The following is a 16,074-nucleotide window of genomic DNA, read 5'->3' as shown; positions in this document are numbered from 1 at the left end:
TTCGCCACCACACACGACCACTGGGGAGGCGGACTTGGTACGAACGAGACTCGCCACGGCCCATGACGACCCCGACCTTGTCCCAGCGGTGTGACGTCGGGTCCTGGATTCGTACTTGCTGGCCGACGGTCAACCTGGGAAGGGGGCGGGCGTGGGCGTCATAGTGGCTTGTCACTTGGGCCATCCGGGCAGCCTCACGGCGGTCACACTCGTCCGCCTTGATCTGCCATTCATCTAAGAAGGACTGGGGGTGGGCAGGCACACAAGTACGAAGGGGGCGGCCATACAACACCTGGGCAGGAGAGCGTCCGGCAGGGGTAGGGGTGTTACGGAGTTCCAGTAGGCCCCTGTCGAACTCCTCGCAGTCCAGGTTCCCCGTCGGTGCTGTCTTGAGGATGAGGTATTTTACGGACTTTACCGCTGCCTCGGCGTGGCCATTCGCCTGCGGGTAATGAGGGGAGGTGACGATGTGGTGGACGCCCCAGCGTTCGGCGAAGCTCTTGAACTCGTGGCTATTGAACGGGGGCCCACCGTCGGTTCGGAGGCGGAGAGGCACTCCGACTTCCCGGAAGAAGCAACAAAACATCCGGATGACCCTGGAAGAGGTGGTGTCCCGACCACAGGGAACTACCACGGGCCATCCAGAGAGCCTGTCGGCGACCACCAGGAAAGACTTTCCGGCCACATTAAAGAAGTCGGCGGACACGGACTCAAAGGGCCGCTTCGGGAGGTCATTGCACAGGTACGGCTCTTGTTGCTGGCTGGGCTGGAGTTGCTGGCAAGGCTCACAGGCCTCAACCGTGCTCTTAATATCGGCGTCAATACCAGGCCAGAAGACGGTCTGACGGGCTCTGCGCCTGGTGGCTTCAACGCCGCGGTGGCTGTCATGGAGGCGGGATAAGGTGCGCCGGCGGAGGGCAGCGGGAACGACGATCCTGGGGCCGTACAACACCAGCTCTCCGTCCGCATAGAGGCTATCCCTTAGCTTCCAGAAGGGGAGGGCGGAGGCGTGAATGTCGTAGCGGTTGGTGGGGAATCCAGCGGAGACGTAGTCGAGGAGTTGGACGTATGCCGGGTCTTGAGCGGCGGCGATGCGAAGCTCCTGGAGAGTCCTATCGTCTTCGATGGAGGGCGTCGTCGTCGTCTTGTCAGCAAGAGAAGTGGCTGTGTGTGTCACTAAAGACCGAACGTGAGCAGCGGCCGTGGTACAGTCGACTTCATCTTCAGGTGTGGGGCGACTAACAGGGGCTCGGGAGAGGGCGTCTGGTATGCACAGAAGCTTCCCGGCGCGCCACACAGCTGTAAAGACGTAAGGGGCGGTCTTCTCTTTGAGGCGTTGGAGGCGAGGATTTTCGATGGCGTCCAACGTGTAGTGATTGAGGATGGGTATGAGCGGGCGATGGTCCGTCATGAGGGTGAAATGCCCAAGGCCGAACAGGTAAAGGCGGCACTTGGCCATAGCCCAGGCGACTGCCAGCATCTCTAGTTCGATGGTGGCGTATCTGGTCTCCGTGTCGGTCAAAAACCTGGAGCCACACTGAACTAAGTGCAGTCTACCCTGGCCGTGATCTTGAAGGAGGGCATATCCGAGGCCGTATAGACGGGAGGCGTCGGTCTGGAGGACCACTGGTAAGGACGGGTCGAAGGGTGCCAAGACTGGTGGTGACAGCAACGCCTTCTTAACATTCCTGAACGCTAGGTCGTGGTCAGGAGTCCAGAGGAAAGAGCGCTTGGGGCCCATGAGGGGGCGTAGAGGTTGGGCTGATGTGGCGATTTTAGGGGAGAAGTCTGCCAGCTGATTCGCCAGGCCCATAAATGAGCGGAGGTCGGTCAGGTTCGCTGGAGTAGGGAAGTCCCTGATGGCCTTGACCTTCTCCTCATCAGCTGAGATCCCCTCTGGCGAGATGTTGTAGCCGCAGTAGTTAACGTGGGAGGCGGCGACCACAAATTTATCTTTGTTCAGGGTGATACCATGGGCTCGACATCTTGTGAGCTTCAGATGAACTCGGTTCAAGTGGGCCGGGAGATCATCGTCGAAGAGCAGGATGTCATCTACGACCTTCACGCAGTTGGTGACACCCTGCAGAGCCATATCCCCACGGAGGCAGTACGCATCCCCCGTTGCTGCGAAGACCATGGGTCCGCGGCAGTGTTGGAAGCGGCCGTCGGGCGTGATGAATGTGGTGAGGTGGCGATCTTCTTCCGCCAGGTCGACTTGCCAGTACCCATGTAGTGCATCCGCCGTGGTAAAGAACTTTGCAGACGGGGTGACGCTGCGGACTGCTTGGATGGGCGTAGGCGATGGATGGGCGGGACGGGAGACCTGCGAGTTGAGATGGGTGAGGTCCACTGTGATGCGAACACCTACAGGCTTGGGTGCCAAGACCATAGGGTGGCACCACTCGGAGGGCTCCTCACCGGCGTGTCTGATGATCCCCTGCTGCACCAGAGAATCGAGCTCCGCCTTCACCTTGTCCCGTATGGCAAAGGGGATAGGCCTGGGTGTGTGGATGGCGAAAGGCGTCGCGCCAGGCTTGAGGTGGATTCTCATCGGGGGGCCTGTCATCTTCTTGAGCGGCGTCTTCTGGAGGTCGGACTTGGAGACAAGGACGTCGCTGAACTGACGAAGAAAGAACTCCCGGGCGGCAGCAGGTGTGGTCATGGCTGAAACAGGTATCTCTGCACACCTGTTGAGGTGTGTCACGGCGAGGATGGGCTTTGGGAACTCGGATGAGACGATGGCCAAGTCCTGACAATGGCCACATGACAAGAGAGGGGTTTGGATGCCCTCATGGACGTGGACTGTGGCAAGGCAAGACTTGGGACCGAGCTGTAGTGTTGCCTTGAAGCAACCCAAAGGTGGAGACATCGGGGACCCGTCCGCTGTGAGCACGTCGTTCATGGCTGTGGGTGACAGGCTACTCCTGGGAATGTTGAGGGCGTCCAGGTGTGTTGGTCCAATCACCGTGATGTCCGCGCCCGTGTCAGGTATCATCAGGAGGTTGGAAGAGTTGGTACCGTAGGACAGACGAACATTGACGGGCTTGGGGGACCTGTCACTCGAGGCATCATCCACGCGTCGGCATCCTTTGTTGTTCTTGGGAGACGGTGGTGTGGACGTTCTGTCGGGCTGTGAGGAGACGTTTTGACCTGGAGATGGAGGCTTCTTGGTGGACCTGCAACACTTGGCGAAGTGTCCTTGCTTGTTGCAAGCGTTGCATGAGACCTTGTTGGCAGGACATCGAGTTGTGCGGGGCCAATGGCCTTGAAACCCGCAGTTTCGACATTTACTATCAGCCGCAGGGCACTTTCCTGGACCGTGCTGGCGCTGACAGTTTCTGCAGGATTCGGGAGAAGAAACTGGTGACTGTGACGGGGGCTGTGGAGAGGACGCCGTCTGCATCTGGCGTTGATTCCTCTTGTAGGTGGAGACGGCGTGAACTTGAGATGGCGATGAGTGTATAGCTGAGGCAGCCTCTCTTGTGGCCTCATACGACCTGCAACAGGTGACGAAGTCGGTGAGGGAAGAGGCGGCGTCGAGGGTGAGGAGTTTCTGAAGCAGGTCCTCGTCACGTACACCCATCAGCAAGATCATCTTGAGCTGGATCTCAGCACAGGTTACAGGATCGCCTGTACATAGGTCCACCTCGGCTGCTAGGTCCTTAAGTCGTGCATAGAAGTCTGAGAATGATTCCCCAGAAGCTTGTTTGCAGGATAGCAGTTCCCTACGACGCAAAGCTTCATTGCGGAGGCCACGGAAATGACTCTGCAAGGCGTTTAAAACCTCTGTCACTGACATGGAGGAGTCAGGGGGAATGGCTAGCGTGTGCTCTAGGAGGCGTTGAACATCGAGGGAAATGCACGATCTTAATTGGATGAGTTGTTTATGAGGGGGCATTCGGTTGAGGTCAGACATAACAGCAAAGTCTTCGAAACGACGTCGCCATTGACGGTATACTTGATATGTTGCATCAGATTGAAGAGGTGGGGGGCTGGGAACTGAAGACTTGCTGTGCAGGGGTGTACTCGAGACGGCAGGTAATGGAGGAGGCACGGAGAGGTCGACGAGAGTTGAGACTGGAGCAGGTGGTTGAGAAGGCACTGAGGCATACCCAAGGGGGATAGGTGACGTGTGAGGAGGCGTTGTCTGAAGGATAGATGAAGAGGCTGAAGCTGGCGAATTGGTTGTGGCAGCTGGTGAAGTCGTCCTCGTTGCCAGCAATTCCAATAGTTAGAGGAATTTGTGGTTATCAGCTTGGTGTTGTTGTTGAAGTTGAAGACGGTAAGCTGATTCCTCTGACTGTCTTGACAATTCCTCTTGATGTCGTTTTTCCTCCTCTAATTGACGTCTTTGGGCTTCCTTCTCTTGGGAAACTTGTAGGAAGTGAATTAACTGACGTATATCCTGGCTCCCATCCTTTGAATTTGGCACGCCCGGCGTGTGAGGCGTCGTCTTCCTCATAATCCTCATATAAATTTCCCAGCAAATCGTCGTGGTCAGACATCTCGTGTTTGGTATGGTTGCGATGGGAAAGACAAGGAGAATAAGGTGAAGTGCTATGTTTTCGTCAATGTACTTGCCTAAGTGCGGGAACTGGCGGGCAAGTAAAAGAGTATTGACTGTAATATTTGTGAAGTGAGAGGAGGCGGCTGGCGGCGGTGTATTCCTCCGCGCGCCCGGGCGAGATGGCGGTGCTGGGTGCTGGCTCAGTCGAAGGGGGACGCAGGCAGTGGCCTGCGGGCCGGCGCAGATGGAGGATGTATGCCGGAAGTGCTGTCTTGGAAACTGGGCTGAAGGCGTTTCTGCTACCTGTAGGGCCGCAGAAACATAGCAAAGAGACATGAAAGGCACTGCACTTCACTTAGGGCACTTCACAAGGTCACAAAGCACTTTATATCCAGGGGCACTGTGGAGTATATCTTCTGGGCGGGAAACAGAAGAGGCCGGGAAACAGACGAGGCCGGCTCTTGCAACTTGTCAACTGTCGTGTTGGAGCTACTCAACTGCGCCATGTGGTGGGATGAAATCCTGGACAAGGTTCTTCAAACTCCAGAGCACGAGCAGTAGATATATTCAATAAGTGGTACAAGACTTGGCGGGATAGCCGACCGATACAGAAGCGAGCACAAGGGACCCCGGACCGTAGGTAGGCCGAAGCCGATCTGAGGGAAGTTAACTGGCTAGGCAAGGGGAGTTGCTAGACATTACTAGGACAATAAATGGGGTCTTTTAGTTACTCGACTAGCGCGGTACAGACATAGTATATCGGGACATAGTAAGTGAACATAGGCATTAGACATAAGCATAGATATCAGACATGCTATAATAATATGTAGTAATACAGACATGTGAATAAATGGTACAATGAATGGTAACAGAGTCCTGCCGTCAGGCGTGTTCACATATCTTGGTATTTACATATCTATACAGTAACATCCAATATTAATGATCATATTTAACGTAATTAACTCTACTGTACACCTGAACATGAGGAGGAGGGTAGAAAATGAAGTAAGAAAGGAAAGAATCAGATTTGTGATAAGGGAATATCAGAACTGCTATAGCTGTATATTTGAATTGAATTGAATTGAATTGAAACGAAACAGTTTATTTAGCCAGAAAAACACAGATACAGAGTGGATAATAATAACAATATTAACATGGCTGAGCCAGTTGAGAACCTGAGCTCTACTGTAGGCACCTGATATATGCTATACATTTGTCTCAAGGAAGTATTATGTAACATTTAGTAACATCTGGATTAGTACAATAGCATGGTGGTAATAAGAACATCTCATAATGTTACCACGGTTATCACTTCAATATTTATTTATTTTATTTATTATTATTATTTTTGTTTTATCTTATAATTATATACATAAATTACGGTGGAATTTAAAAACATAAATATAATGGGGGAGCAGTACAACATGGGTTGTACAGTATTAAGGTTGAGCAAGAGGACAGAGCTGTCAGGATTATGTCTAGTTGGTAAATATATTTATTGCAATGGTAATTTCTTATCCATTTACATGATAATTTCCGATAAAATGGTTTTGATGGTACAATAAAAGCAGGTACTGTAAATACAGTAGGTATTACAAGAAATATTAATACTAAGACAATAGATATTTTTTAAGAGATGATTTAAAGGAAGGGAGCGAAGTCTGCTCGGATGGGTGGGGGTAAATTGTTCCACACCTTCACAACATGATATTTTATGGAGGTCTGGGACTGAGAGGAGCGCATGGGGTGTGGTCTTAGTAGCTCTGGGTGCCTAAGTTGTATCTCTGATTATTCCGGAACTGGAAATAATTATTGTCAAGCAAGTGATTGATAGATTTGTAAACAGAGAGGGCACAGCAGTAGGTGTTAATATCTTCGACTTTTAACATTTTCAATTTAGCAATTTTTTCGTTTGTGTGATCTGTTTTTTCAAGTAGGTCATTGTCCGTACAACTCTCTTTTGTGCAGTAACCAGGGATCGTGTTTTTGAAGAGCCAGAGGCCCCGAGAGTGTGTGACAGTGTATCAGGTGTTGGTAAACAAGATCATGATAGATTTCTTTCATTGCTGTGAGAGTGAGTGACTGTCGAGTGTGATACATGATACCGCACTGTTTATTGACTTTACTATGAATGACTTGTATCTGGTTTCTCCAGATACAATAACTCCGATGAGTTTTGTTCGCGTTTGAGGACTGTATTACCAAGGTACAGGGGATCGAAGTCTGGGGGTAACTTTTTCCTTCTATGAAAGATCGTGTAGTGGGTTTTCTCAAGGTTCAGTTTATTACGTATTACCAAGGTCCTGACTTTAGTCATTTCAGTTGTTCATAGTTCTCATCAAGGAATGGAGGTCTGAGTTGCTGGCATGGAGAATACTAGTCTGCAAATAAATTATATTTTATGAGTGTGCTGGTGTGGACTATGTCGTTTATGTACAACAAAAACAGTACTGGACCGAGAATGGAACCTCGGGGGACGCCATACAAGATTGGCGAGGAGTCAGATTGGTGATTGTTATAGCAGACATACTGCATCCTCTTGGATAGATATGAGGTAAACCAATTGTGGGATAGGCCCCAAACGCCGTAAAGTTCAAGCTTTGAAAGGAGGACGGTATGGTCGACAGTATCGAAGGCTTAAGAGAGGTCCAAGAATATATCGACTGTGAACTGACTGGCATCAAAGGAATTTAAGATGTCATTAGTAAAGGATAGCAGAGCACTCTCAGTCGACCTTCTAGCTCTAAATCTAAACTGGGAGTCTGTAAATATGTTATTGGCATTGCAGAAGGAATTTAGTCTACTACATGCTAGCTTCTCCAGTATCTTACTCAAGGCCGGTAGGACTGATATGAGGCAGTAATTGTTGAAGAGACCTTTGTCCCCAGATTTTTTAGATGCTGGGTGAACTTTAGCAATTTTCAGTTTATCCGGGAAAACATAAGAACATAAGAACATAAGAAAATAAGGAGTCTGCAATAGGCCGGTTGGCCTGTGCATGGCAGCTCCTGTCGAGAGTTACTACCACTCTCTATCATCCATGAATCTATCTAGCCTCCTTTTGAAACTTTCCAGAGTTCCCGCACTTACTACAAAGTTGCTAAGCTTGTTCCACTCGTCCACCACCCTATTTGTGAACCAGTTTCTTCCTATCTCCCTAAACCTAAACTTATCCAACTTGAATCCGTTGCTCCGAGTCCTATCCTGCTCGGATATTATAAGAACTTTATCTATATCCCCTTTATTGATTCCTTTCACCCACTTAAATACTTCTATCATATCTCCCCGCACTCTTCGTCTTTCTAGGGAATGCAAGTTAAGTTTCTTTAACCTATCCTGATATGGAAGGTTTCTAAGTCCCTGAATCATTTTTGTCATTCTTCGCTGCACCAACTCTAGTGAATTTATATCCATTCTATAATAGGGGCACCACTAGTGAAGGAGGAATTACAAATGTGTAGGAGAAAAGGTAGTAATAAGTGGGCTACTTTCTTAATGATGCTCATTGGTATATTGTCTTCGCCTGCTGCTGCTTCTTTGGACATTTTTATGATGGCCAGTAATTCATCTGCTGTGACAGGGGATAAGAACAACTCATTTTGCTGTCTGTTTTGCAGTAGGCTCTAAATTCCTCATGGTGATCTGGGATGCTCTCTGCAAATTTTTTGCCAACTTTAATAAAATATTCATTGAAGTGGTTGGCAATGAGGGGGGGGGGGGTCCGTTACAACTGAATCTTTATCATAAAAGCTGAGTGGGAGGCCGAAGGCTGAGTGTTCCTGTTCTGAATAGAATTTATGACATTCCAGGTTTTCTTACCGTCGCCTGATGCTGACTGGAGCTTATTTGTATAATAGCTACGCCTGGCATTTCTTACTGCTTGAGTTACTCTATTTCTGATACTTCGGTAAGCATCATCGAAAGTTATGGGTCTTTTTGCAAATATCCTTTGGAGTTTGTGTTTTTCTTTTATCATTATCTTAATTTCGCTTGTGATATAGGGTTTGGAAATGGATACAGTTTTCAGTGACTTAGTCTTGAGCAGGAAGCATTTATCAAAGCAAGCTTTAAAGATGCAAGAGAAGTTGCAGCTGTTCACGTTAGGGTTGTTGGAGGCATAGACAAGATCCCAGTTAGCATTCATTAGGTTGTTTTAAAAAAGGAGCATGTTGTCGGTGCAGTAGTCTCTGTGTTGTACTGAGACTCTACTAGACGTTTCAGGTCTTGTGGCTGTTTTATACATGGCAAAAACTTGGAAGAGATTTGAGATATTGTTATAAATAATTCCACTTGCAAGATTGTTAGGGGTGTTGTTAGTCCAGATATGATCTATCACAGGGGCAGAGGTGGCAGTTACTCCAGTGGGTTTGGTGATAGTGTTGAAGAAGAGTTTAGAATGACAGGTAGCAAGAAGGTCTAATACTAAGGTGTCGCGTTTTTATTTTAATAGAGCAAGGTTGAAATCTCCTGTAATGTAGCAAAGTTTCCTCTCTGTTGGTACAGTGGGTAGGTGAGTGGGCGGGTGTCCACTTGCCCGATCCCTCACAGCAAGGGTTTTATGACTGAACGTGTTTCCCTTGTTTCCTGGCTTCTTTAAACTGGTCCATTTGCTGTAGGCGGGCTTTAGTCGTATCTGGGCAGAGGTGCTCGTTGACGAAGATAGTGGTACCTTTCAGCTTACTTCGTTGATAAAACGCTTTGTCACGGTCAGAGGGGGATGAAAATTTTGTTATGATGTCGCGGGGCGGGAGGAGTTAGGTTTCCCGACGAGTTGAACACGGTCAAACTTTACTTCAGGCAGTTTAAAATGTTCATTCAGCAGGCGTGAAATTTTGCGCTGGGATGACTTCCAGTTCTCGAGGGCATCTTCGGCGACTGCGGCAAACTTGAGGTCTCTTCGCCGCCCTATGTCATCCACATAATCCACCCGGTCTGCTGTTGTCGTTAGTTCCATATTGAACTTGGAATTATCCTCACTCAAATGTTGAACTTGGCTCTTGAGTGTTCGGTTCTCTTTAGCTTCAACGTTCAAATTTGCTTATAAGTCATTTATTTCCTTTTGCGAGAATTCCAAGCTTCTTTTAATCTCACTTAGCTGGTCAATGAGACGCCGGTCGCTTCTTCTAGCTTTCTGATGGTCTCCTTATTCATTTGTTGTATGATTTCCTGTATGAGAGTCCGTTATTATCACATCAATCAGAAGTTGTTTCGTGAAATTTGAATGTTTGATACTAGCAGTCAACTTCGACATATAGCTGTAGGTAGTAGGCAGCTACCAAACAGGGAGGTACTACCGCCTGGGAAGATATTGGAAGCATAATATGTTGTCTAATGATAGACCCTGCTGCCATATGGCACCACGAAAATTGTGACCAAGTCCCAGGTTGCTGATCTGACTTTCTGCCTCATTTACACACAATTGCAGGGTCTCAATTGTTTCTCTTACCATTGACAACAACATACATATATTGTTTCTCAATCCATGTTTTTTTTTTCATTTTTGTGTTTCTTTATGGTTTATTATTATTATTATTATTATTATTATTATTATTATTATTATTATTATTATTATTATTATTATTATTATTATGATTATGATTATGATTATGATTATGATTATGATTATTATTATTATTATTATTATTATTATTATTATTATTATTATTATTAATATATAAATATTAATATTAATATTATTATTAATATTAATATTAATATTAATATTAATATTAATATTAATATTAATATTAATATTAATGTATTAATATTAATATTAATTATTGATATTATTATTATTATTATTGTATTATTATTATTGTTATTGTTATTGTTGATGGTGATTGGTGTTGGTATTAATTATTGGTATTAGTGTTAATTGTTTGGTATTAGTATTAATTATTAGTATTATTAGTATTAATTATTAGTATTATTATTATTATTATTATTATTATTATTATTATTATTATGATTATGATTATGATTGTTGCATTTTCATGATAACATATCAGTGACGTGTGCCCGGGTTGGCTAATCCCCGAAAAAAAAAAAGTGTAGCGTATGAAAAGGGTCTTTTATCCAAAAACGGGTACATATATTTACTGAAGAATAACCCTTGATATCTAAAACACCCTCGCTTTTGAATAAATTGAGCGAACCAATGAGCGTCGGCTTACACTCTTAATTCTTTTTCACAGGCAATCAGCGCCATGATGAGCAGCGCTGAGCCCGCCGCGTAATCTAGTTGTCAATACATGGTGTACAAGGCTGCATTAAATTATAAACTCACTTGACTTTTTATGGTCCCTTTCATAAACCATTTTTAGTGGTAAAGGTTAATAAATGGACGAACACTCCTTGTGGACTGAGTTTTTTTTTGTAAATAATGATATATCCTTTCGCAACTAAAGGACTTTAAATGACTGACGTACCCTTTTGTTGGGTAAAGGTCTTGAAAAATTTGCCATACCCTTTAGCATGCAAAGAGTTTTAAAGATGTATATATACCCTTTTGTAGAGTAAAGGTTTTGAGAAAGATAATACACCATATCTAACTGCTAGGGTTTGCCATTAGAAGCACTCAAAATATGAAATACCATTGGTTGAGAAATGTACAGTATATGAGATAGAGAGAGATAAATGTTCGCCAGAGGTGAGGTGAACGCCCTGAAAAAGGTTATAACAGGTGTTTATTTTGTATATTAATACTCAAACCCACCAGAGGAATGACATCATCTTATTAGTGTAGCGGGGCAGGAAGAGCGAACGAGCGTGAGGTTACAGAAACAAGAGACGGGTGGGGAGGTACAGGAACACCATTGAAACACTGAATAAAGATTAAAATAAGATTTGGCGAGGAAAAACCAGCAAAAATATTGAATCTATCATTTCATACGCCTCTTCTGCTGCTCCACGAACCTCGAGATTCAGACCAATGAACCCGAAGCAGTTATCATAATTCTATCTATAAATGCTTCGGATTCATGAGTCTGAATCTCAAGGTTCGTGGGGCAGCAGAAGAGGCGACAAGTCTTTTGTTCGCGACTGTACATATAAAAACATTAAAGGCAAAAATATTACAACTGAGTACTTTAAAGTTGGTCACTAAGAAGTACTAATTTTTTTTAATAATATAAATCGCCTGGGTTATTGAGCGATACCAAAACCTTAATGTAAGATCCGTCACTCTAATATTGTGTGGCTTTGAAATATGAGACTTGCGGTATAGTATATGTTTTGTTCAGACGTAAACCTTTTATCGAGTGTATGACATGTGGGTGAACCTTTAAGTTTTAAAAGCTCTATACTTTTCCTACTTGAGTGTGTTTTATGTTTCACTTTGTCCTTACCAATAAGAAAAAGAGAGCTGGCCTTAAGATATGTTGTAAAGGAGTGAACAGTTATTGAGGGAATGGAATGTAAAACTGTAGAAGTAATTTAGCTTACAAGACTCACAACACTTCCCTCGCGGCAGTGTATTATTGTGTAACAGTGAACTCTGGGCTATGAGAAATAAGCCCGTGACAATATAATCAATAAAATAGTACCAAATAGAAATCACATTCTTCCCAAGTTAAAGATAAAATCAACTAATAAAGACGGAAATTCCTGACTGTATTTGACTAACAAAGTTATCAAAATATACGAACTATTATAAAACATCACTATAGGTTAACGGAATTATTGAAAATATTATTTATTCGATTTGGTATCACGAGAAGCTACAGGCCATGACACGAGAGACTAAGAGAGCCCAGACTAATATTAGTTTTGACCCTGGGGAGATGGCGAGGTGATGCTGGGGGAGAGGTGGGTGGTGAGGTGATGCTGGGGGAGAGGTGGGTGGTGAGGTGATGCTGGTGGGAGAGGTGGGTGGTGAGGTGGTGCTGGGGGAGAGGTTGGGTGGCGAGGTGATGGTGGGAGAGGTGGTGGGGGTGAGAGGTGGGTGGTGAGGGGATGCTGAGAGGAGATGGGAGAGGGGTAGGTGGTGAGGTGGTGCTGGGGAGAGGTGGGTGGTGAGGTGGATGAGGGAGAGGGGAGGGGAGAGGGGTGAGGGTGTGGAGGGAGGGGTGGTGCTGGGGGAGAGGTGGGTGGTGAGGTGATGCTGGCGGGGAGGTGGGTGGTGAGGTGGTGCTGGGGGAGAGGTGGGTGGTGAGGTGGTGCTGGGGGAGGTGGGTGGTGAGGGTGCTGGGGGAGAGGTGGGTGGTGAGGTGGTGCTGGGGAGAGGTGGGTGGTGAGGGCTGGGGAGGGAGGTGAGGGTGGTGGTGGTGAGGTGATGCTGGGGAGAGGGTGGGAGAGGTGGTGCTGGGGGGAGGAGGTGAGGTGATGTGGTGGGAGAGGTGGGGGATGCTGGCGGGAGAGGGTTGGGATGTGTAGGTGGTGAGGTGGTGCTGGGGAGAGGTGGGTGGATGCTGGTGGAGAGGTGGGTGGGGAGGGGTGTGGTGAGGTGGTGCTGGGGAGATGTGGCGGAGAGGTGGTGGTGGGGTGATGCTGGTGGTGAGGGTGGTGCAGGTGGTGCTGGGGAGAGGTGGGTGAGGTGGTGCTGGGGAGAGTGGTGAGGTGGTGCTGGGGGGAGAGGTGGGTGGAGGGTGGATGTTGGGGAGGTGGGTGGTGAGGTGATGGGGGAGGTGGTGCTGGGGGAGAGGGTGGTGAGGTGTGGTGCTGGGGGGAGGTGTGATGCTGGTGGTGGGGTGAGTGTGGTGGAGGTGGGTGGGGGAGGTGGGTGATGGTGGGAGTGTGCTGGTGAGGTGATGCTGGTGGGATAGGTGGGTGGTGAGGTGATGCTGGTGTTAGAGGTGGGTGGTGAGGTGACCCAGGGTGGAAAGGTGGGTTGTCTGGAGCTGTGTTGGCGTTAGGTAATATTAAGCCAGAAGCTATATAGAGAGACGTAACATTTTAATAAAACGAAGAATAATCTTTGAGGCAGATGAATGACACTCATGAACAACCAGAAATCAAGTGGGAAAAAATAAAATAAAATTAACAGGACATATTTTGGTTATATTTTGTAGATAATAACGAGAGACGAGTGTGAAGAGGTAGATGAATACAAAATATCAATCGTATATTATGTTTAAAAAATGAAAAATATTGTAAATATTTTGGTTGTATGGCTGGTGTTCAAAGAAAGTTAATTGGGGTAAAAATGGTAATAGTAAATCTATTGTGAAGTTCAGTATAAAATTGATTAAGAAACACTTATTAGTAGGGTAGGGAAGAGTCAATATGAAGGAAACGAGGGAGAAAAAAGAAATGTGTAGTAGTGAAGATAACCTGACCTGAGTACTATGAAGAACACTACAATAGATGTTTACTTGGCAAATATTGAGCCTCAACCCCACCAGAGGGATGACGTCATTCTATATCTCGCGGGTCTGGGGAGGGTGGGAGGGAGCACCTGTTTACAGACACAAGAGACTGTTGGAGGTGAGGATGTACAGTAACTCTCTGTAGATGCCTTGTACCACAGGACGACGGAATAGAAATACTAACATTTGCCATTACACGGGAGAAGACATGCGGCAGGAAGATAGTGGTTTTAGTGTGTGTTTTTTTTTTTACGCTCGTAGACTGTTTCCTGTTGGGGATGCCTTTACAAATCAACAGTATAGTGATCTACATTTATTTCTCTATTTCTTAACAATCTCGATCCTCCCTTCATTTCTCCACTCTCTTATCTTCTTAAACCCTTGTGTACAGGGTCCCCTCTGACCTGGATAAAATCGCCTGGCGTTAACCAAATAAATATTAAAAGTGTCGTCCCTGTAGTGAAGGGTTTAATAGATTTTCGTAGCCTCATATCTCTATCTCTCGCTGGCGTCTCAAAATATATTACACGTGTTTCTCTTGCTCTTGGACAACAGATTCACCTCGTGTTGGTTGCCTAGAACAGCTTTTACCTTGCTCCTAACTTAAACTTTGTCTTTATATCATATGAAAATCATGCTGAGGTAATCATATGTGAACAACGAATTGAATATTTTTTATTTCATTGATTGTTATTAGATAATCTAACAACTGTAACACTAACTGTCAGTCCTCAGGTTTTATTCTAGGTGAACCAAAATCAAAATAAAGTACACAGAAACACATTTAGCCGAGGAACAGTTCCCTTCAGGCTCTTCAAGGAGGACCAACACGCTCGGCTGTCAGAGCCGTCACCTTGTATGTGTTCACTTGGTAAGAAAAGGGACTTTATTTCACCTGATGGTATGAAAATATTTGTTTGTGTTCAGTCTGCTTATACGAATGTTAAGAATAAAACAATATTAACCAAGTTACAAGCTCAAAATTATTTCATCTGGTCCCAAATCAGTTGTTGTTGATATAGATTTACACCATCTTAACTAAAACACCTCCCTCTCCCAAAGGGCCACCTGCCAACCTGCTCACACCTCTCCTTCCTCCAGGGTTGCCTGCCAACATACATACACTTCTTCCTCAGGGTCACCTGTCCTCACCACCTGTGTCAAAACAACTATCAGCTGGGTTCTCTCAGTCGCTCCACGTGTTATGGCCTCCAGCCTCTTATTGTCCCAGGACGCTGTGTTGTGTCTTGAGATAACAAAACAAGTAAACACATATTAGAGCATTTTGTTAACCACTCTTGGTGTTTTGAGACAACTTAATACGCGATAAATTTAGTAATCGAATTAAATGAGAAATTTCCAGTTCTATTATAAGAATCATCTAATTCTTGGGTAGAACTTACATTTTATTAGATAAAATTTTGCTGTATATATTTTAAAACTTATTCTTTAGTTCAGAGGTCAAAATTACACAATAAAACACTACAGTTGGAAATTAAATTTTTTTTATCCAAAAGACGTTCCACTTGTTATTCACATACTAATGGTTTACTTCCTAAGCAAAATATACAGTGCACTGTACTGCATATTTCATTTATCAAGACTATATTGAAGTTATATTAAGAACCCGTAGAAAAATATATATTATATTATTTGAGACGAGTAGCTGAGATTGATAAGACAGGAAAATTCTAGCTAGAGAAATTTGAGGCATAATTCTTAAAGATATTTGTCATGAGTTCGAAATATAGAATAATAGTAGTTGAAGGAAAATAAATGGAAATTAGAAAATATTTTCAGATAAGATAGATTAATTAATGCTGATGAAAATAACTATATGTCGAGGAGAAGAAAATAAAACGTGTAATAGTAAATGAGTGAAGAAATGTGAGTTTCACTCGAAAAGATAAAAATTTAACAGGATAAACAGGATAGGACAGAAGAACATCACGGAATAAGAAAAATGGGCTAAAAAAAGAGGAAATATTGAACCGCAACCCCACCAGACGAAAGACGTCATACCAGGTCAATCTGCCAGGAGGAAAAGCGAAAACTCGTTTACAGAAGGAACAGGATGTAGGTGAGGATGCACAGCCTCTTCCACTTCCAACTGGTACAATCAGTGTACCCTCTCTGTGTGCTGTGAATCCTTCGAGTATCGACTCTTGAATCCGAAGCATTCACGAGCGAAGGGGAGGACTGGAGCCGGTGTGTGAGTGGGTGGTAGGATAATGCTGGGGTGAAGGAGGGTCAGAGTGCAGG

The sequence above is a fragment of the Homarus americanus genome, unplaced genomic scaffold, assembly GCF_018991925.1.
Source record: "Homarus americanus isolate GMGI-L3 unplaced genomic scaffold, GMGI_Hamer_2.0 scaffold36970, whole genome shotgun sequence".
Lineage (NCBI taxonomy): Eukaryota > Metazoa > Arthropoda > Malacostraca > Decapoda > Nephropidae > Homarus > Homarus americanus.
This window is presented reverse-complemented; position numbering follows the sequence as displayed.